Source organism: Antechinus flavipes, chromosome 2 (assembly GCF_016432865.1).
Source record: "Antechinus flavipes isolate AdamAnt ecotype Samford, QLD, Australia chromosome 2, AdamAnt_v2, whole genome shotgun sequence".
In the NCBI taxonomy this organism is placed as follows: Eukaryota; Metazoa; Chordata; class Mammalia; order Dasyuromorphia; family Dasyuridae; genus Antechinus; species Antechinus flavipes.
In genome coordinates, this window is record NC_067399.1 from 422,819,711 (window position 1) to 422,841,218 (window position 21,508).

The following is a 21,508-nucleotide window of genomic DNA, read 5'->3' on the forward strand; positions in this document are numbered from 1 at the left end:
TGATTGGCTGCACCTTCAAGATTCTGTTCAGGTGCCATCTTCTCGATGCAGCCTTTCCTGATATCCTCAGCTCCTCCTAAATTACCTTTTGTTTAATTTGGGTTTGTCTTTCTATCAATCTACCTATTGAGATATATATTAAGATATGTTTACCTATATCTCTAATATATATGTCTATTCATCTTATATCTATCTATCCCTTTTACAATTTTATATATGTATATGAATTTCCTTTGTGTAGAACTAGAGAGGTATGTGATTTTTTTCTTTTTTTTTTTTTCTTCCTGTAAAGGAAGGGTTTTTGGGTCAGGGGTCATCTAGGGTTCTTTTCTTCCCTTCTCACATCCAAGTCAGACACGTGACATTCCACTAGATCATAAGCTCCTCAAGGTCAAGTATTGGTTCATTTTTCTTTTTATTTTTCTCTCATATTTCTCTTTTCTCTGGTGACTAGAAGAGTGTTTGACCGACCTTAGACACAATTATTACTTATTGATTGGTACACACTTCTAATAATATCCCATTATACCAGGGCCTGAAACAAGAGCAGGGGGTTAAATCGGGAGTTTAGGAAAAAGTGGAAAGCACCCACCAGGTCCAGCTGAAAATCAGGTCCAGGAAACAGGAAGCTACTTTATAAAATTCCACAAACCTCTCTCAGTCTCTGGGGATTAGGCACCTTCACTTAGCAGGGTATCCTGTTACCACTTCAGGTGTTATGTTTTTAGAGGAATAATCAAACAATGCGATTTGCACAGTTTAATTCTCTGTGAGTAATAATGCATTGACTGGCTGACTCTGCTACTGTATAAACACAGTACTTGTCATCTCAATGCAGGTGCCAGCAGGACACAAAAGCAATTTCCTGTAAGTACTAGACTTCACTCAACATGGCCCAACTTATGATCCAGGCTTGAATCTACCATGATCACTGACATGGATGACTGATAAAGCACATGACATAGTTATTCTTTTTTAATGTTTTCCTTGCATCACAGTCATTTCCAAATACTTTCTTATTACCAAAGAACTCTCTATAATAATGATGAAGAATAATAATAGCAACTTGCCATATTAGTCACTTAACTATTGTTTGCCTCAGTTTCCTCATCTGTAAAATAGAAATAATGAGAACACTTACTTTTCAAGGTTGTAAGAATCAAATGAGATCATAAATGTACAGTGTTTACCACAATGACTAATACAGTGTTATATAACCGTTAGATATTATTGTTGTTACTATTATTATCAACCCTGTCTCATTTTATGTGGAATATTCTGCATCTTTAGTCCTTCACCTTTCTATCAATAATAACCAGTGAATATTTGCATAATGATTTAAAGTCTATAAAGTGCTTAATTATGTTATCTCATCAATCTTCATAACAATCTAGTGAGGTAGGTGCAGTTATTAACCCATTTTACAGAAAAGTAAACTGAGGATAGAGGCAGGTAGATGACATGATGATAAAGTCCTGGGTCTGGAATCAGGGAGATCTGAGTTCAGACCCTGCCTTCAGTTTTCTCATCTGTAAAATGGGGATGATAATAGTATGTAACTCTCAAGCAGTCTCCAGATTATTGTCCAAAATGGTTTGATCAGTTCACAATTCCAAGGACAAAGAATTAGTATCTGAATTTTCCCACAATTTCTTCAATATTTGTTGCTTTCTCCTTCAATCATTTTAGCTAATTTGATAGGTGGTAAAATGATATCTCAAAGTTGTTTTAATTTGTATTTCTCCAATCAGTAATAATTCAGAACACATTTTCTTATAACAATAAACTGTTTTGATTTCTTCATTGGAAAACAGCCTGCTCATATCTTTTGACTGTTTATCGGTTGGAGAATGACTCAAACTCTTAGATTCGACAAAGGGCTTCATATGCTTGAGATATGAAAACTTCATCTGAAAAAACTGTCTATAAAATTTTCTCCCAGTTTTCTACTTTCCTTTTAATCATGTCTATATTTCTTTTCTTTGAATAAACCCTTTAATTTGATATAATTGAAATTATCCATTTTATATTTTTGTTCTCTATCTCTGTTATTCATAAATTATTTGTCTAAATTATGAATAACAAAGAGATAAGTGTGATAAGTAATATGTTCCATGTTCTAATTTTCATGTAATAGTGCTCTTTCTATCTAGGTCACGTAACCATTTTGACCCATTTTGACCATTTTGATAAATAGTTTAATATAGTGGTTTATGCCCAATTTCTGCTGTATTACTTTCTAGCTTTCCCAACAATTTTTACCAAATAATGAATTCTTATCTCAAAAATCTTGTCTTTATATTTGTTAAATACAGTCACTATATTTATTTGCTGCTGTAAATCATATGTCTATTATATTCTATTGATCTACCTTTCTATTTCTTTACCAATACCAGGTAGTTTTCGTAATTACTGCCTTATAATTTACTTTAGGATCTGTTATTGTTTAAATCTTCTTTCTTTACCTTTTCTCCCACTATTTTCTTTGATATTCTTTACTTTCTATTCTTACAAGTGAATTTTATTATTTTTCTCTGATTCAGTAAAATAAAATTTTAGAATTTAATATTATCTTGCCTATAGAAATTTGGAGAGATTAGGGATAGACTTAGAGAAAAGAAGATGAAAATAGATGCATGATTCAAAAACTTTTTTTTTTGGAGTTAATAGGTTCATTTGATTACATGTTTAAAGAGCATTTCTTACAAACCACCCTCCCCTCTCAACCTCCAATTTTATTTGCATGTTTTGAATGAAAATTGTCAAGGTCATGCAAACTAGCTGAGTACTAAGGCTTCTTATCAGATGGGAGTCCCAGAATATCATAAGAGAAAAGGCAGTAAATACAGATTGGGAGGCCCTTCTGCTGGGCTTTTGCACTCAGCGATGATATCTTTTCCAAGAGGAGGATTTCTTTGATAAGCACAGCTTCTCTGGTTCACTCATGCCTCTATAATTATGGAGCCACCTGCCGCAGACATTTCTGGGATCCCTAGAGAAAGTATTTCCTTGATGTTCATCAAGACAAAGAGTTCTTTCTCTGTTTTTCTGGTCTGAGACTGAGAGAGGTTGGGGTACAGGAGAGGATTATTATTTCCAGAGCAGGCCTAGGTGATCAATTGTTTCACTGCAAGTTAGGAAGGAAGATTTAGAATTGAATCAGGCCTCAGATAAGTAATATGCAGGCAATTCTGGACAAGTCATGACTTCTTGAGGTCCTATTTTCCTCATGAGTGAAATAGAAATTAACATCTAATTCAAAGTACAAAAAGCCCTTCAAAAAGAAGACTAAATGAGAAAATAAATGAAAGTCTTTTGGAAACCTTAAAGCTTAAATATTACCATCATCCTATAAAAATTAGCAGCTTTTATGGTGTCTTCAATTAATTAATTAATGCTTCCTTCCTTTTTTTGCCTCTCCTCTCTTCCTCTCTCCTCTCCTTTCTTTTCTTTTTTCTTTCTTTCTATCCAGGACCTCATCCCTTCCTTCTCTTCCTTCCTTCCTTCCTTCCTTCCTTCCTTCCTTCCTTCCTTCCTTCCTTCCTTCCTTCCTTCCTTCTTTCCTTCCTTCCTTCTCTTCCCTCTTTCCTTCCTTCCTTCTCTTCCCTTCCTTCCTTCCTTCTTTCCTTCCTTTCTTCCTTCCTTCCTTCCCTCCTTCCCTCCTTCCCTCCTTTCTTTCTTCCTTTCCCTTCCTTTCTTCCCTTCCCTTCCTTTCTTTCTTCCTCTGAAAATTTATATTGAATACCTATTGTGTGCCCAGCACTATATTACCAAAAGACAATTGCGATAGATTTGACATTCCAAATCATGTCTTGTGAAAAACATTTGAAGGAACTGAGGATATTTTATCTGGAATAGAATAGTGTGTGTGTGTGTGTGTGTGTGTGTGTGTGTGTAGAAGGGTGGATGCTAGAAGGGTGAGGGTGAGTGGATGGGTGATATGCTGTCAATAATTTGAAGGTTTATCATATAGATACAGGATTAGTCCTTTTTTAAAAAAAATAACTTTAGGAGGAAAAATCAGGACTAGTAGGTGGAAATGATAGAAAGGCAGATTTCAGCTTAACATAAGAAAACATTTTCTAACCCTTTAATCATTCTCCATTCCTCCCGGACAAACTAGAAACATCTTTAGACTGACTTTTAAGACCCTTGACAATCTTGTTACAACTCACCATTCAGGATTATTTGACATTACATAGTTTTCTCATCTGTAAAAATAGAAATCATATAAAGAGCTCTTATCTGACAAGGTTGTTTGAAGTATCCAATGAAATAATGCTTGTAAAGTGCTTTGTAAATGTTGGTCATATAAACTCTAGTTATTACTGCTGCTATTACCACTGCTGTATTCTTTCATACACTTATATGTTCTGTATACACACACACACACACACACACACACACACACACACAAGCCCACATTCTAGTCAAACAAGACTACAAATTGTTCCATGAATTTGACATGTCATCTATCATTTCCACACATTTATTTGCATAAGACCTTGAATGCCCTTCTTCCTCATTTCTATCTTTCTGAATCTTCCTCCAAGAATTTTCTCTGGTCCAGCCTCCTAGATCAGTCATTGCTCCCCATCCTTTCCCCAACCTCTCTTTTCCCCCACTATTGGTGTTCTACCCTGCCTCAAATTCCCTTCTACATATTGTATTAATCCCCACTCTGTCAGTTCAGAAAAGCTATACTGGCATAGAAAAAAAAAATTAGTAGTAGATATAATCAAATACCAGATATCATGGTATAGACTCTTAATGGATTCAGAGTCTAGACAGGGAAAGAGCATATTTAGGTAAGTCCAGCCAGTCAAGGCTTCATAGAAAAGATGCTTAGTAAATTCAAGGCTACTAGGGCTACCAATCCTTCCCAAAAATATCCACCCTACCACCCGTATCTCAGACTTATAATGACAATAGTTAATATTTACATAGCAATTGATATGTAGGAACTTACTGGATGCTCACAACCCCTTGAAGTTAGTAGGACAAAGTATTATGCTCTGTTTTAATGATGCAGAAACAGATTTAAATTATTCTCACTCTTTTTGTTGTTATTCACTTGCATTTTCTTTTCTTACTCATTTACTTTTCTTTTTGGTCTGATTTTTCTTATATAGCAAAAGAATTGTATAAATCTGTTTACACATATTGGATTTAACATATATTTAAATATGTGAAACATATGTCAGATTGCTTGCCATCTAGGGGACAGGGTGGGGGGAAGAAGGTGAAAATCTGAAACACAAGGCTACGCAAGGGTCAAGGATGAAAAATTATCTGTGCATATGTTTCAAAAATAAAAAGCTAAAAAGAAAAAGAAAAAAAAAACAGACTCAAAAATGAAAAAAAAAAAAAAAAGACATCCAGTGGAAGTGAGCCAAGATTTGAATTATAAGACAACTAAAAGGGTCATCAAGTCTAATCCTTGAGTTTTATAGATGAAGTCAGAGATGCTGAGTAGTTTGTATGAGGTCATATCATCAGGATTTGAACCCATATTCTCTTAACTCCAAATCTAGTTTTCTTTCAACTGTACCATGCTTTAATTGAAGCCCAATGAACTCTTCTCTCTACCACTATGTCCCAAGGAGTGTTTTCCCTTTGGATTCTGTAGAGTCAGAAAGAGAGGGTAGTGAGTGATAAAACATCTGACTCGTGTTAATTGGCTAATGGGGCACTCCTTTTCTCTACTTTTTCTTAAGGACAAAAATCTTCCAATAAATATCCACTCTGACAGATGAAACTCAGACCTAAAGCTCTGAGCATTTCTACCCAGAAAGAATGAGATCTCTACTGTCTATTGCCCAGATGAAGAAAAAATAAGCCACATTCTCTCTCTCTCTCTCTCTCTCTCTCTCTCTCTCTCTCTCTCTCTCTCTCTCTCTCTCTCTCTCTGTTTCCCTCTCTCTGTCTCTGCCTCTATCTGTCTGTCTCTCTCTTTCTCTCTGTCTCTGTCTCTCCATCTGTCTGTCTCTTTCTGTCTCTATCTCTCCCTCTTCCCTTGTCTCCTTTTCTGTCTGCCTGTCTCTCCTTCCTTCCCTTCATCCCTCTCTCCTATCCCCCTCTCTCTGTCTCTCTCTGTGTCTCTCTTTTTCTGTGTCTTTATCTCTGTGTCTCTCTCTGTCTCTGTCTCTCCATCTATCTCTCTCTTTGTCTCTCTGCCTCTGTCTCTCTCTCTGTCTCTTCCTCTCTCTATCTCTGTCTCTGTCTCTGCTTTTCTCTTTCTGTTCTCTGTCTCTGTCTCTCTATCACCTGTCTGTCTCTGGCTCTGGCTCTCTCTCTTCATCTCTCTGTCTCTATCTGTTTCTCTCCCTCTCTGTCTCTGTGTCTCTCTATCTTCCTCCCCTCTCCTCTCTCATTTGTTACTTGCACAAAGTTCCCAGAGCTCCTGTGGGATGTAAGATTGCCTTTTTATCCTAATATTGAAATAAATCAATTGTCTGTATCTGGGGCTTCCTTCAATTTTCTTTAAACAAAAGCCTTTTAAAGGTTAGTTTATAAGGAAGGAAAGTAAAACCAAATTGTGGAGTAATCTGAGGGCTCTTTCCTTTGGTTACTGAAGCTCTCTTCATACTCAAGAGATTTCAATTGTTTCTCTAGACTAATTTAAATAGCTTTATTGCTTTTAAAATTAAGACTTATTGAAGCAAGAAGTTTTAGTAGAGAAAACACTTAACTAGGCTAGAAGTCATTGGATCATAGATTTCAAGGTAATCTGGTCCTCTTATTTTAGATTTGAAGAAAGTAAAGTTACTGGGGATAATTAGTTTCCCCAAGGACACACAGTAAGTGAATAGCACAGGTTGGGATTTCAATCCAGGTCCTATGGCTTCAAACCAGCACTCCTACCAAGATCTCATGATGCCTATGATAAGAAAACTGGATTTATCTGAATCCAAGCCCTGCCATTTCCTGTGTTAATTTGACCAACTCATTTCTTACTTTGGAATTTCAATTAGAGTCCTAGGCCTGGAGTCAGGAAATCTCAACTTCCTGAATTCAAATCTGGTCTCATATACTTACTAGCTATCTGGCTCTAGGCAAGTCACTTAATTCTGCTTGTCTCAGTTTCTTTTTCTTTTTCTTTCTTTCTTTCTTTCTTTCTTTCTTTCTTTCTTTCTTTCTTTCTTTTCTTTCTTTCTTTCTTTTCTTTCTTTCTTTCTTTCTTTCTTTCTTTCTTTCTTTCTTTTCTTTCTTTCTTTTCTTTCTTTCTTTCTTTCTTTCTTTCTTTCCTGAGGTAATTGGGGTTAAGTGACTTGCCCAGGATTACACAGCTAGGAAGAAGGAAATGTCTGAGTTTAGATTTGAACTCAGGTTCTCCTGACTTCATGGCTCTATCCACTGCTCCACTTAGCTGCCCCTGTCTCAGTTTCTTCATTTGTAAAATGAGTTGGAAAAGGAAATGGCAAACCAGTCCTGTATCTTTGTAAAAAAAAAAAAAATCCCCAAAATGGGGTAACAAAGAGTCAGACATCACTGAAAAATGATTGAACCACAGCAACAGACCAGATAGTCAAGTTCATTCTAGGTTTATTCATTATGGTCAAGTGCTAAGAAAAAAGATATAAATATTTTCACTTATAATTTCTACTTAATTACTAACCCAGATGCTATCTCTTAATCATAATTTTGTGCGTTGAGATCTAAAATCCAATCAAGAGAATCATGGGAAGATTTAGATGAACTGATGTGGAATCAAGTAAGAAGAAGCAAGTAAACCATAAATACGTACATACACATAGTCTGTAACAAGATAAATGGAAAGAAATTGTCTCTCCTCGTTCTATTTTCCAGGTCAGCTTTTTTTTTTTTTTTTCCCAAGGAGATATTTCACTTTTTTTTTTTTTTTGGTTTGTTTTGCTTTAATGTATCTTGATTGGCCTTAGCCCAATTCTTATTTTTCTTGGTAGCTTTGGATGTAGGAGCTTTCACTTTGTTATTTTCTGAGTGTGTTTTGATCTTTTTAGTCAACATAATAACTTTCTTTCTTTCTTTCTTTTTGAGGAAATTGGGGTTAAGTTACTTGCCCAGGGTCACACAGCCAAGAAGTATTAAGTGTTTGAGGCCAGATTTGAACTCAAGTCCTCCTGATTTCAGGGCTGGTACCCTATCCACTGAGCTATCTAGCTGTCCCTACTTTATGACTTTTTGTGGTGGTGGTTCAGTCATTTTTTTTCTTGTCCAACTCTTCATGATGCCATTTTGGGGTTTTCTTGGCAGAGATACTGAAGTGGTTTGACATTTTCTTTGCAAGTTCATTTAATAGATGAGAAAACTGTTAAAAGCAGCAGGGAAGGAGATAATATGTTAAGATGTTAAGAAATGATGATGGAATAAAAACTAAAGATATCAATAAAAATAAGGTTTCTCTTCTGCCCAAATAAAATTAATATAGCTAAACTTAGAAGAGAAGTAGCTTGACAAAAAATACTTCCAGAAAGTTTCTCTGAAAATAACCTCATTTTTCAATATGTAGAAAAATGATTCAGAATTAAAAGAATAAAAACCATTCCCCAAATGATAAAGTTTAAAATTTTTACTAAAATAAATACAAGCTACCAATAACCCTATGGAAAAGTGCTCTAACTTTCTAATTAGATCATAAAATGAATGGGAAGAAATGTTTTTTTATCCATAAAATTGTATCTGTAGAGCTATAGAATAAGGAAAGTTGGATGCAGAGTTAACATATAAAACATTTCCAACACCCAAGGTCTTTGAAACATTTTCATCTTGTTATTTTCTCAGATTTAAAAGATAAGCATGCCTTCCAAATTCATTTTATCTTGTCTCTTTCTCTGACTTCAGTGTGTTTTAAACAAATGATCCCAAAAGTCTTAATATGAAGACGAAATATATTTCCTTTTCTCCAATTAAAAAAAATCAATCCAACAAATGTATCGACATTTGTCCTAGGATCTGAAACTAAAAGGTACCTTGAATAAATGGAGGCTCAGAGAGGGACAGTAAATGTAAGTAATAAAACTCCAATTTAACCCTGGGGCCAGATGATAAATCCTTCCAATATAAGACATTGTCTCTTACTCGTAAATACTATCAATTGGCTTGATTTGGACTATAATTTTAGTTCATTCTCTGCTGTTCAGTGTGTGTGTGTGTATGTGTGACTTGAAAAATTGCTTATTTTCATGAAAACAAACCTAACATCTTACCTATCTTACATCCTACTCTTCAACTAATTAAGAGACACAATCTTCCCAGGAGAAACTTATTCAATCACCCATAGATCAATGTCTTGTGAAGTGCCCCACACATATTAGTCAAATCAATGTTTAACCTTTTCCTGCCTCTAATTCCTCATTTGGAAAATGGTAATGATAACATCCACCTCTTAGAGTTGTGGAAATAAAATGAGATAGTTATAAAATACTTTATGAACCTCAGAGTGTTTTTTTTTTTAAGCTTACTTTAAGCTCACTTACTTTAGCTATTAGAGAGCTTGCATTTTAGTGCAGTATCACATAACAGAAAGAAAAAAAAAATTCTGATATTTAAGGGCTTGAGTCTGAATTCCCAATCTGCTTTTTAGCAGAAGTATTATTTTCTGTAAGTCACTTAATCACCTTGATCTCAGTTTTCTCTGTAAAGTAAAGAGGTTGCAGGAAACAATTTGTAAGGTCACTTTCCAGGCAATTGGAGGCACAGTGGATAGAAAGTTGATCCTGAGTCAGGAAGAACTGAGTTTGAATCCAGCCTCACACTTCTCCCACTTCTACTTAATTAGCTGTGTGACCCTGTCCAAGTCATGTAACTTGTTTGCTTCAGTTTCCTCATCTGTAAAATAAACTGGAGAAGGAAATGACAAATCACTCTACTATCTTTGCAAAGAATAACTCCAATAGAATTATATAGGACTAGACACAACGGAATAATAGTAAATTCCTTTCTGGCTTTAAATTATGGTCCTAAGAGATATTTAACTCTCTAGGACTTACCCATTAGGAAATATAAGAAATTTTTCCCAATAGGTCCAAATTGGATGATATTCTTTGTATATACTGTCTCTTTGTATATTAAGACTACTTTTAGGAATTTAACAGAGAAATTTCTTTGGGGATATAAATTATCACTAATTTAAAGAATGTATTTCTTCTTCACATGTCCACTCTTGGTCTGATCTACCTGGCAGAAAGAAATGCCCAAATCAACTCTAATTATTCTTCCTGAATTGATTTTGACTAGGTGGGTCTCCCTAAACTTATCACAAAATGCTTTGTCATTGACTTTTGGTTAACTATAGCAACATTATAATGGTATCAAAAAATTCATATTCTGTGATCACAAAGAATGTGAGAAACAATTCCTCTGGACCTCCTCTATTCTAATCAATATTAATCAATTTGACAGAATCATATCAAAGTTCTTATACATACGGCTATAAGATGCAGATTTTAATTTCACTTGCTTAACTATAGGAAGTAAACTAAAGGCTGTCTACCTTGTTTTGTCTTGTGATGGTGACCAAACCCAGCCTTGCAGAGATCACAACTACATATAAAGTTCCCCAAAATATTTTTGTATTTTTGGACCAATCCCTTGTCCAATAGGAGAAGATGACCATCTAAAGGCTACTTAGGTAGTGACCTAAGAGTTACTGTGATAACTTGTACCATTTTCTCCTGCCCAAATTAAAGAGAAGACTGTTCCTCTTATGTGGAGATAATCCTTGCTTCACCCAACTTGTGATGCTGCTGACATATTGCTTATTTTAGCTTATACAGTACATATCATCTGTGGAATTATTCTATATTTGGTATACATGTTCTAGAATTATTGAACATCTAGCTCTATAAGAATAGGTCCCTGGAAGGAGGAAAAATCTCAGATCATGAAAAAGATCTGAGATCTACTTTATTAGAGGGGATCATGAACCCTTTAATAAAGTGCCATTGGCTCAGATCTCTGCCTCAATCTGTTTTATTGTAGAGGGTAATTTTCATCCTCACAAATGGAAGGAATAATCATTTGCACAGGACCCACTATGTACTGAGTACTTTCTATAAATATCATCTCATATGATCCTCACAACAACCCTTTGAGGCAGGTGCTAGCATGATACTAGCACCTGTATCATCCCCATTTTAGAGTTGAGATTGAGACAAAGGTTCTTTAAAGGAAAAGTTTAATGCTTTGCTCTGGGGTCACACAGCTACTAAGTGTCTGAGGTTGGATTTGAATTGAGGTCATTCTGACTCCAGGCTCCCTGTTCTAACCACTGAAACATTTACTACCTCTGAAAACCATTGTATTAAGGTCAGGTCCTACACATTTCTGAAGAAATGTCAGGATATCCTTTATCTTGATTTATATATTCAAGAATCCTGTTGCTGTTTTTCTTGGATTTTTGGTAGTGCTTTATTCAATGATCAGAGGTATAGATTAAGTCACGGAGTAGTAAACTTTCATCAACTGTTGATAGTCTAATTTGAGGCATATTTTGCTCATTATTTTTGCCCTTTAAACTATAGACCCTGGCTTGTCTCAAGATAGAGTGCTGGTAAAAAGTTGCCCAATCCAACTAGCTGGAAGACTGAAAACAGAGTCACTTATCTAGCCCCGGTCTAAGCCTGAGGAAATTTGCTCTGGTGTCAGAATAATCACATTGCCAGTTAACCAGTTTTTTCCAGTTCTTGGCTTGGTCACTTACCTGTGGACAAATTCATGCTCATCATTGGCTGAAATTATGATCCCCTTTGATTTCCTGATGGCTCTTTAGTCTGGCGGTCTTTTCAGATCTTTGTGGTAGTAGTTGTTGGGGAAACTGGGCTATACCGCTTCCTACTATTCCAGCAACTTTGCTAGTTGGTCTGCTTTTAACTATACATTTGGTTGGAATAACTAACAGTTGACATTTTGAAGGACAACCTGAAAAAAGATAATATTTTGTATCCAGGGCAGTGATGATTGTTTCAAATGCTGAACAGGGCTTTCAATGGAAAGTCCCAAAAGGAATAATTTTGGTAAAAAAAAAAAAAAAAAAAAAAAGAAGAAGAAGAAGAAGAAGAAGCTCCAGTATGAGTCTTTGGGTAATGACTTTAAACTTGGGACAATTGTCATAGCTACTGTAGAAGATTTTGATAATAAGGATTTATTAACAAAATGCTAAGAGACTCAACACAAACCTGTTCTGCTTTAAAGAAGGGAAAATTGACTAATAAAGTACTTTTGACTGCAAGGTCATTTTCCCTTGATGGAGTGCTTCATTTTGGCATGTCTTACTTGAACTCCTCTGGGGCCTCCCACAGATTGATTCTGGAAAAGTGGAAATTTGTCTCAAGCACCTGCAAAACACAGGTGTAGATATTGTAGATTCCCAAATACAATTCCTAACCTTTTTCAGAACTGATAGCCTAATAAAGATTTCCTGAGAAATCAACATTCTTTTTTAAACTTTTTATTTCTTTTTGACAATTACATGTAGAACAATTTTAACATTCAATTTTTTTTAAATGAGTTCCAAATTCTTTTTTTCTCCTTCCCTTTTTCCCTCATTGAGAAGTCAAGCAATTCGATATAGATTATATATATGCAGTCAGGCAAAACACATTTCCATATTTACCATGTTGTGAAAGAAACACAGATCAAAAAATAAAATAAAACCCAAATACCCCAAACAAAAACTCCCAAGCCCAAGAAAAATAAATAAAGTTTAAAAAAAGGTCATGCTTTAATCTTAATTCAACCCCACCCTCCCCCTCCCCCGAAGGTAAATAGTATTTTTTTTTTATCTTAAAGTCCTTTGGAATCATCTTGGATCATTGTCTTGCTAAGAATAGCAAAGTCATTCCCAGTTAATCATCCTTACAAGATTGATGCTACTTTGTACAAAGTTCTACTGATTCTATTCATTTCACTTTACATCAATTCATGCAAATCTTTCTAAGTTTTTCTTAAAGCATCCTGCTCCTCATTTTATTGCACAGTAGTATTCCATCACAATTATATATCAAAATTTGTTCAGCCATTCCCCAACTAATGGACATCCCCTTAATTTCTGATTCTTTGCTACCACAAAAAAAAAAAAAAACCTTGCTATAAATGTTTATATATATATATATATGTCTTTTTCCTTTTTCCCTGATTCTTTGGAATACAGACCTAACAGAGGTATATTTGAGTCAGAGGTATGCACAATTTTATAATCCTCTGGACATTGTTCCAAATTGTTCTCCAAAAAGGATGGATTGGTTCACAACTTCACTAAGGGTATATTAGTAACCAATTTTCCCATACCCCCTTTGTATGGGAACACAACATTTGTCATTTTCCTTTCCATGCAATTACCCAATTTCATAGGTATAAGTAATACCTCAGAGTTATTTCAACTTTTACAATCTTTCTAATAAATTATAACTGAGAATATTATTTCATATGATTATAAACAGTTTTGATTTCTTCTTCTGAAAACCATCTTTTCATATCTGTTGATCATTTGTCAACTGGAGAATGACTCAATTTTTTTGTACATTTGAAAAATGAATTTCAAAATTTGAAAAATATCAGAAAACCCATGCAAAGTTTTTTGCTTTTCTTCTCATTTTGGCAGCATTCTTTTTGTTTACCTAAAATCTTTTTAATTTAATGTAAATAAAATTATTCATTTAAATCTGCTAAGGCTCTCTATTTCTTATTTGGTCATAAATGCTTCCCTTATCAATAAGTCTGACAGTTAAACTGGTCCATAGTCTCTTAATTAGTCTGAATCATTTATTCATTTTGAGCTCATCTAGGTATACATGGTGTGAATGTTGCTCTCTACCTAGTTTCTGTCAAACTGTTTTCCAAATTTCCTAAAGTTTTTTCAAGAAGTCTTTGCATTTATCAAATACTAGATCCTTTTGATCTTTTACTACTATATATGGTATACCTCATCTATTCCACTTACCAGTTTATATTTTTAGCCAGTATCAGATTGTTTAGATAATTACCTCTTGGTAATATAGTTTGAGATATGGTACTGCCAAGCCACTATCCTTAAATATTGTTTTAATTGATTCCATTGATATTCTTGAACTTTTGTTCTTCCAGATAAATTTTGATGTTTTTTAGATCAATAAAATAGTTTTTTTGGTACTTTGATTGTTAACTTAATATATAAATTAATTTATCTAGAATTGTCTTTTTTTCATATATTGACTTAGCCAACCCATGAACAATTAATATTTTTCCAAATGTTAAGATTTGACTTCATTTGTACAAAAAGTGTTTTATAATTGTGTTCATATAGTTCCTGGATTTGTCTTGATATGTAGACTCCTAAGTATTTTATATCATTTACTATGTTTTAAATGGAATTTCTCTTTTTATCTCTTGCTGCTGGACTTTGTTGGTAATATATAGAAATGTTGATGTAATCCCATGTAATCATTATTTTCCATTTGCCAAATTCTAATTTTTAGGAAATTGTTTTCTTTGGTGAGGTTTTTGTGCCTCCTTTTCCATTTGGTCAATTCTGCTTTTTAAAACATACTTCTCAATGTGTTTTTGTGCCTCCTTTACCACACCATTGAATCTCCTTTCATGATTTCCTTCTATTGTTGTCATTTCTTTTTCCAAATTTTCCTCTCTCTTTGTTTTTAATATCCTTTGTGAGGTCTTTCAAGAACTCTTTTTTGGGGCCTGAGACCAATTCACTTTTTTTTTTCCTTTGAGGCTTTATAGATAATTATTTTAACATTTTCTTCTACATTTCTGTCTTGATCTTCTCATAAAAATGGTTTGGTTTTTTGTTTTTTTTTTTTTGTCTTGTTTTGTTTTATTTGTTCAGGTTCTTTTTGTTGCTGTTTGCTCATTTTCTATTTCTTGACTTGTAACTTTATATTGAAGTTGGACTGTTAAAATAGAAGGGCATTATCTCTAACTTCAGGTTTTATGGGGGGGTTGGTTTTGTTTTGTTTTGGGGTGTGTGTGTGTGTGTGTGTGTGTATGTGTGTGTACATGCACAAGTGACTATGATCTCTGATCCCTAGCTGCCACACACTAGTGTTTTACTGTTCCTCCGTACTCTGGGACTGTGACTCAAGTGTGGGCAATGCAAGTATAAATCCTGCATTCAGTGCCAGAAAAAGGTCCCCTATTTTTTCTTTCTAACCAATTGTCCAATGTTCTTATCATCTATGAGCTGAGAGCTTCAGTAGCTGCTTCAGTCCCCAAGATTTACTGCTGGTTTGCCAGGGTGGGGCCTGCACTGGATTGCATTCCATTCTCTCCCCAGTAAGACAGACCTTTCCTGTTCACTTTATAAGTTCTCTTAAACTAGAAAATTGTTTCACCTTATCCTTTTGTTGGTCCAACTACTCCAGAATTCATTTTGAGGTATTATTTTGAAGTTGCTCATGGAATATAGGAGAGATCAGGGGAGTTCCTGTCATACTCGGCTCTGCTTCCCTACCCTCCCTCCTTTTTAAGATGGACTCCTTGTGTATTTAGTATTATGAGAGAACAGATAGGTCACAAATCTATTGAATTCAGGGGAAGTAGATTCAACTATCCTTTTGCAAATGAAGTTTTTACAAAGTTGAGTTTTTCAGATCATAATAACTCTCCTGAGTCCCCTATAGTCTCTCTTTGGTTCCTCATTATGACTTATGATCCTATATCCTATGGAAAGAAGTTTATCTAAGTCTGATCTTTAAGGGTGAGTTAGAATGGGACTATTGAAAGCATGTTTGGTTTGAATTGAGAAGCTCTGGAGTTTAAATCATGGCTGTACCACACCATGAATGGCTACCTGTATGACTTTGGGCAAATTCCTTCTCTTCTCAGGTCCTGGATTTTTAATCTGTAAAATGCTGCTGCTGAATTAGATGGCTCAAAGTTATCTTCTAGGCTTAAATCAATGGACCTGATGATAGTATGTTAATAGTCCAAGAAGAAATCTAAATAACTTTAGAGAGGCTCATCACCAAGTTAGCCTTAAGGTAATTAATTTTTCAGTACACAGTAGTTCTGGAAGACCATCTGCTAAGCTATGAAGCAACTGTAGCTTGCACTTAGCAGCACTGGCTTATTTGCCATTCCTTGCAGCTGATATTCCATCCCCTCTTCTAGCAGTATTTTCACTGTGTGAAAATTTTCTAGTTCCTCTATTTTCCCTTCATCTTTAGTTTTTTCCTTTGCTGTTCGATGGATCACATAATGTTATGAAAGCTATATAAACTGTGATTTCAATGTCATGATTGTCTTTGGTCTAAGAGACCACATGGCTTCCCTTTCCAGACTGATTTTTTTTAATTAGGTAAAATGAGCCATTCTTTGCCTCATTTTTAACATAGCCTTATTCACTGAATGGGTGGTTATCTCAATTAAACTGAGATCTATTAAAGACCTCAGCTTAAAAAGGCCAAGGTTCCCCACTGTATCCAGGGCCATCTCCAGTCATCCTGATCTATATCTGGCCACTGGACCCATATGATTCCAGAGGAAAAACTGAGGCTGTTAACTTTACACAACCCTCCCTTGCTTACATCCAATTCAATTGCATATAATGGCATTACCTCCCAGTATCAGGGTTCTCTATAAAAATTAAGGACAAACATAAACAACAGACTTGTCTCTTTCCTCTGAGTACTTTATTTATAATGTATATCTCTTGTTTGTACATAATTATTTTCATGCTGTCTCCCTCCTTATAATATGTACTTCTTGAGGCAGAACCCCAGTTTTTTTTTTTCTTCTTTGTACGTATCCTTAATGCTTAGCTAATAATAGTAGCTACTACCATTGTTGTTGATAGAAATGGAGCTACTAAACTATTAAACCCCAAATCTCTCTGGCTCTCAATAGGTCTCAGTCCAAGCTTTACATTGCTCAATGTTCGGGTTTCAATGGCTCAAAGTGAGAGTAAATAGCAATTGTTTCTGATTCTCATTCAAACTCCAAGTGTCTTCTCTTCTCAGATTGATTCATTCCTGAAGACAAACAGCCATCTTTTGCCTCACTTTTTACCTAACCTTTAATCATTGAATGGGTTTTGTTTCAAACAAAATGAGAATTGGGAAAGACCCTAGCTTTAAAAAAATCAAGGTCTTCCACTGCGTTCAGGACCATTAACAGTCTTCCTGATTTATTTCTAGACAGTACAGGTTGATGACTTGGGAGGAGAGAGTGAAGCTGATGACTTTGCACAGCTTTCCTCACTTAAGTCCAATTCACTTGCAAGCAAGACATAACTCTCTTGATGTCATCGGTCCTCTATAAGAACAAAGAATGAACAACAACAATGCTTAGCACAATATCTGGCATAGGGTAGATGCTTAATAAATGCTGACTGGGTAGACAGAGCAACACAATAATGAAATAAAAAACCATGAAGTATTAAAATAAGTAATAACAGTATGGGTTCATATAGTGATTTTAAAATAAGGTTTTATTGATTTTTTTTACATCATCATAGTTTCTCCAAATATCTCTCCTCCATCTCCTCTTAGAGTCATCCTATATATCAAAGTGTTATTTTTTAAGACAACAACAACAACAAAAAAAAAAAACCAGGAAAATATCCACACAATTCATCAATATAATGAAAAAAGTTGAAAACACATGAAATATTTCCACAAAGGGGTGGGTTAGGAGTTTCCCCTTATATTTCTGCATGCTTGATCTTTATAACTTTGATACATTCTCGTGTGTGTATGTGTGTGTGTGTGGTTGTTCTTTCCATCCACAGTGTTATTCTTATTATGTTTCTTTAGTTCTGCTTCCTTCACTCTACATTAGTTCATAAAGATCTTTTCATGCTTCTCTATAGTCATTACATTTGCTTTTTCTGAAATCATAATATTTGTCCTTATTAATTCTTCTTGTAAAAGTCAACCTTGATCATTAGGGTCCCTAGACCAAAAAATATTAAAAAGAACAAAATAGAAGGTAAGGACAGAGTAAGGATTGTTAGATATGGGTATATAAATAGCTTGGAAAGTAATTAGAAGAGAAAATATTACACCTGGGTTCTGAGTAGTGTGAATAGTATAAGTATCTCATTAAGTGATTGCACATATTCAAATTCATACTATTTAAAGTTATCTTTATGTTGTTATTATTCAGTCGATTAGTCATATCTGACTCTTCATGATCCTATGGACCAATTGTCTATAGGATTTTCTTGGCAAAGATACTTGAGTGTTTTGCCATTTCCTTCTTCAGTGGACCCAGTGGATCCTTTTGTCAGGCAGTCAGAGACTGAGTGAGTTGTCCTGGGTTACACAGTTAGAAAATGCCTGAATCTGAATTTCAACTCAGATTCTCCTAATTCCAGGCTCAGGTTCTATCCACTGAGCCATCAGCTGCCTCACTTTATATAAAATATGGTTACTGATTCCAGTCCCATTGAAATGTATAGTGTGAATTTGAATGATACAATGTTTTTACAAAACATGGTGATACTTTGTATAGATGGGTCTCTATAGCCATGGAGATCCATAAAACATAGAGATTTCTAAACTCAATTTGTGAGTCACTAACTGCTACTACAAATACCTGATGTCAAGAAATTCTGGCACATCCTTTGTCATACAATAGTAGAAACCTCCAAGTCATCCTTGGCTCTCCTTCTCCTCTTCAAATCCAACATTCCATCAGTTGCCAAGTCTTATCAGTTCTATTTCTCTGCTACTTCTGACATCTGCTGTATTCTCTCTACTCATACACTCACCACTTCAGTTTAGGTCTCATCATTTCTCACACGGACTATTGTAATGGCCTATTTATTACATTCCCTGCTTCTGGTCTCTCTCCTTTTCATTCTAACCTATATACACAGTTGCCAAAATGGCATATCACTATCCCATTCAAAAGACTTCAGTGGTTCATGACTGTCTCTAGGACAAAATATCTTTAATCTCACATTTAAAGGCTATCTGGTTCCAACTTACATTTCCAGTCTTACTTCACTTTATTTCATTTCACACAGTTTTTATTTTAGATAACAAGACATCTACTTCCATGGAATTGTACAGGCCTTTTTTTCATTCCTGGAAAGCACCCACTCTTTTCCTCAATCATTCATATTTCTTATCTTCCTTTCAGGGTTCAGCTCAGGTATGACTCTTGCAGCCTGCCTTCAATCCCTCATTTCTGCTCCTCTCTCTTAGCTGGAAGCATTTTTCTCCTGTTCAAATATCCTTAAAATATACTGTCAGAATGTCTCCTCTGCTTCCAGCACTCCCTAACTTCTACATACATACTTACATACCCCTATTTACACAACAGCCTATAAGTCCAGCATCATAATTCACTTTGCTGGCTCCAGACAGTCAGCTCCCTTGTGAGGAAAAATAATATAGAACCCAAAGGGAAAAAAAAAAAAAAAAAGGAATTGACTTGCCCTGTATCAGGCTAGATAGGGGATAGACCCTGGAATAGAATACCGCTGATATGATTCCCAGGCCAGAAATTCATTTGTTATACTAAGTTTTTCCCTTCACAAGAAAAGCAAGCATTAGAAAAGAGGGAACATTCAAGATTGGGATGTGTCCAGTGAAAATCACAGGGGTTGCAGAGCATTCTGGGAGAAAGCCAGGTTTCTTTCAGGTTACAAAAGGCCAGTAGGAGGCTATGACTACAGAGCAAGGGTTACAAGCATAATGACTGAGAGAAGATATCCCTGACAAGTATCCCAAACCTGACCTCTCCAGTTTAATAATCTAGGAGGTGGGGGAAAGAACAATTTCCATCAACAGAGTTCCCTCCTCACTAGGAGGGCTAGAACTCTGCTCAGCCACCCGCCACTTGTTTACTGAAAACACAGGGAGCAGCCAGCTCCTGCCTCCTCTGTTGCTCCTTTCTGGTTCCTTTTATCCCCCTCCCCCTTCTTTCCCTTGGCTTCTAGGCTCTCAGCCGTGCTCACTGTTATGACTCCCTTCTCCAATTTTCCCCTTCACATTTTTCTGATAAATTCCCTCTTACTTCTAAACAGACATAACCTGCTGAATTATTCAGTCCATCCTGGAGTTTAGTATGGTACTTGGAACATAGTGACTGCTTTGATTGTGAGATGTTTAGAATATCTGTTGACTGGAGAAAATATCATTTCTTACAAACTCCCTAAGGAGATCTGTATCTAGTATAGGATTTGCAGAGTCAAAAATAACTGGGGACTCCAAATAGACATTACATATCCTCTCTACTCCCAGTATGTCCAGGTACACACAATTACAATGTGATGGGCCTAGCTATGGATATTGTGGCAGAGAAAAACTTGGTTTCAGTGGATCAAAAGGGTAGAAGAATAGTGCTAAATATCCATCTGATTCTAAACTACCCTTTAGCCGCAACTTTTTAGGAGCATAGTTCACAGCTCTAGAACCTATGGAATTTTAGAAATTACCTGGTCCAATTCTTTCAGTTTAGAGATTAGAAAATTGAGGCCCATAGAGGTTAAGTGACTGCCAAATGTTACACAAATATTAAGTAGTAGTGTTTGCTTTCGAACTCAGGTTCTATGATTCCAGGTTATTGACCTTTCTACTTCCCTTACTCAAGCCCTATCAGGCCACACCATAATCTTATCTCTAATCTCTCTTTCAGATCTTAATTAATCCTATCCTGTGGTATAGTAGATAGAGTGCCAGACCTGGAATCAGGAAGATTCATTTTCCTGAGATCAAATCTGACCACAGACACTTATAAGTTATGTCACTGAATATTATTCACCTCAGTTTCCTTATCTGTGAAATGGACTGGAGAAGGAAATGGCAAATCACTTGAGTATCTTTGCCAAGAAAACCCCAAATGGAGTTACACAGAGTCAAATTGAAATAACTGTACCTAATCTTTACCCTAATATCTCTTATTAAACCCACTACCTTAACCCCAATTCCTAACTGCATTCCTCTTTCTTCAACTCAGTTCCCTAGTTCTAATCTTATTTTACCCCAACTACTCTATCTTAATCCTGTCCCTCACATCATTTCAGATATCCATACTAAAATGGGGATCATGAGTTCACCCTCTATTTTGAAGTGGCCCCTATAAGTCTTTCTGGAGTGCTAGTCCATCTGGCAAAAAAAAGTTTCTTTCCTCTTATTTCTCTGAGTTGGAAGATGGGAACAGGGCAGGCCAAAGGAGCGCTGGCTCAGGTCTGAGCGGCATCAGCATTTCCAGTATAACCTGTTTAATTGTCAAGCATCACTTAGGACAAACAACCCCTTTCAAGAGCTAGCACTTGGGCTGGATTTCAAAACTTTTTTTTTCTAATTTTTATTACTTGATTTTTAAAACATTTATTACTCTGCTTGTTTCCGGCAGGGCAGTTCCTGGCCTGAACAGTTAAGCTCGTAAGTTCTTTAAATTGTTTGGCAATTTAAGGATGACCTGGTCCCTTGTACTTGGACTTCTGAAAGACGAAAGGAAACTGGGCTTGGTGTGGATCCTTCTACAATCTAGAATTATATATACAGGAGGTGATACCTCTGTTACCAACAGTCTGCCCTCAGCTGCTTGAATAATCAGGTACTCTGCTGTGGATTTGGGT

General features: G+C 35.6%; 1 long non-coding RNA gene across 1 annotated transcript in view; it reads right to left on the reverse strand.

Annotated features, from left to right (window-relative positions):
* Positions 1-21,508, reverse strand: part of LOC127550188 (uncharacterized) — a 76,537-nt gene that overhangs the window by 13,584 nt on the left and 41,445 nt on the right. The window contains exon 2 of the long non-coding RNA XR_007950790.1: positions 11,684-11,901. This is a non-coding gene — a long non-coding RNA (uncharacterized LOC127550188). The remainder of the gene's footprint in view (positions 1-11,683; positions 11,902-21,508) is intronic.